The sequence below is a fragment of the Rosa chinensis genome, chromosome 1 (assembly GCF_002994745.2).
Source record: "Rosa chinensis cultivar Old Blush chromosome 1, RchiOBHm-V2, whole genome shotgun sequence".
NCBI lineage: Eukaryota > Viridiplantae > Streptophyta > Magnoliopsida > Rosales > Rosaceae > Rosa > Rosa chinensis.
The window spans coordinates 51,136,374-51,139,128 of NC_037088.1; positions in this window are offsets into that span (position 1 = coordinate 51,136,374).

Here is a 2,755-nt window from a genome sequence, read left to right on the forward strand (position 1 = left end):
GATGATGCTTATCTTCGGTGTGGAGCATCCAGACATTGGGCTAAAGCATGTAATGCACCCCAGAATGTTGCTAACGCATACAAGACGTATAGTGAAGCAAAGGAAGCAAATTATATGGAGCAAGAAGATCAAGATTTCGATCTAGCTCTAAGGGTTGAAGACTTCAAAGGCCAAGATCCAGAGACTAGCGATTTTGATTAAGTATTTTTATTTTCCAAGAGATGTAATAGGCAATTGCGATATATTTTTGTAATAGATGCCAATGGTTTAGTCTTTCTTCAAAGTAGGCTCACCCCAAAGTAAGTGTGATGTCTGGGAAGGTTCTGAGATTAGTGGTACTTAAGTGAGCCTTGCTCCACCGACATCTCTTTACTCACCTAGTCACATTTATTTTGAAATTACCGAAATAAGTTAGACGACTACCATTGTTTTGCATTAGCTAGCATTTTGGATTAGATTTTATTTGGTCAAAGAGACAGTGATGTAACTCCGTAGGTTTATGAATAAAATTTTGAGTTCTTTTCATGACTCCATTTTGATTCTGATCATATAACTTTATGACTACGATGGCTGGGCCATCAATCAGCATTAATTCAATGACATGGAATAGCTCAAGTTTCCCTTGCCAAATGGCACTTTGATTACTGTCACAAAAACTCTCTACGCTTCTAGGGCAAATCGCATCTATGAATAGCCAAAAGATTCCATGCGAAAACACATGTAGAGAACGGAAATGTGTTCCTTTACAATACCTCTAACGATTGTGAACAAAAGCGCATCTTAGAGAAGTTTATGTGTCTCTCTAGTAGACTCTATGTCACTATTAGAGCTATTAAATCCAATGAAGTTATGAGAGAAGATCTCTTGGATTTAGACACATATTGGCTTTGTCACGACAGGATAGATCATCATAGTCATGATACGATGATCTTTCTACTAAAGGCTTCACATGGACATCCTTTTCTCTCGAGAGAAATGAAGCATGAATCAAAAGTTATTTCCTGGACTAATTGTGACCGACGCTGTTGCCTAGGGCACCGCCTCCGTCCACCACCAGCTTAGGGCTGGCGCAGTCCATATCCATGACACCATGGATGGCGTCCATCATAGTGATGACGCCCCAGGAGATGCTGCAATCACCAACTTGCTTCAAATAGCGTTTCAGACGCTTAGGCCCAACCAAAATCCTCATTGGTTGCTTTTAAAGCCTCTCGCTAGTTTTATAAAGCCCGTTCCTTAGGGAAATTAGGACTACGACCGTCCTATGCAAAGGATATAAAAATACTCATTCTGTTCTTACATGGAATCCGTGGGGATTCTGTGGACTAGTTCAACCAACTTGCGGACGTCTAAATATCTCATGATGTTGGTTGACACGCAAACACGCTGGTCACATGTTGTGCCATTGTCCACTTGTAAATGCTGCTTATGCTACACTCCTACACATATCATACAACAACGGGCTCACTCCCTGGATCATCCTATTCAGTCAATTGGATTTGATATTGCTAGAGAGTTTACATCAAAGACTTTCAATGGTTATTGCATTGGCACTGATGTTGGACATCATATTCCCATGAACACATCCAAATGGTCTCGCGGAAACGACTACGATGGTAGTCCGGATATTGGTAATGCTCACCAATCTCCTTACATCCGCTTTGGGTGATGCAATATCGCATGCAGCTATGCTAATTCGTCTACGACCTACCGCCACTCAATCTACTTATGCATTACAGCTAGTGAGTGGGTACGAGTATCGTGCTTGAGCATATTTGAGTGAGTCATTTATGTGCCAATTTCGCCGCCCTAGCACAATATGATAGGTCCTTACAGACGAATGGGCAACTACGTTGGATTTGAGATTCCAAAAATTGTCCGCCATTTAATGTCCTTGCTAGGCGATCTCTTTACTGCTAGATTTGCGGATGTCACTTTGATGAGACAATCTTCCCGTTGTTAGGGGGAGATAAGAACACGAATGTTCAGCAGGAACGACATGAATTGTTGTGGCCTATCCCCACTATGTCTCATCTCGATCCCCTTTAAAGTGACGAGATCACCCAAACATGCCTGCAAGGGTGGACGTCTCTACGAGATGACGTAGCTCCACCCTACACGGAGGTAGGCATGGTGCCAACGCCAAAAAGAGTGGCACTTTGGTATTACAGGCCATGGCCCTAGCTAGGATGAGTGGGAGGCCCTTCGGTTCGAAGGATACTTTGGCAAATTCCAATCCTTTGATCATCAAGACTCAAAATCTGTCTCATGAGAATCTTCCGGGTTATGGTTATCGTTGGGGGACTCCTCAACGTCAGAACCTATTCCTGAGAATATAGAGCTCTATGAAAATTACACTAGTGTACATGAGATGTGGGATAGAAACTCCATCATAATTGATGACGTAATCGCGTTTTCCATTGCGCATGAGTTTGTTAAGTCCGATGATATCGAACCACGCTCCGTTGATGAATGAATGCCAGCGTAGAGAAATTTGGCCTAAATGGAAAGATACGATCCAAGTTAAGATAGATTCTGTAACGAAGAGGAAAGTTTTCAAGCCAGTGATGTCAACACCTCCTAACATAAAACCTATTGACTAATGGGTCTTTGTTAGAAAGCGTGATGAGAAAAGGAGATGGTAATCTTGCCTTATGGTGCAAGGCTTCTCACAAAACGCCTTGGAATCAACTACGATGAGATATATTCTCTCGTTATAGATGTCATTGCACTCCACTACCCTATCAGTTTGGTA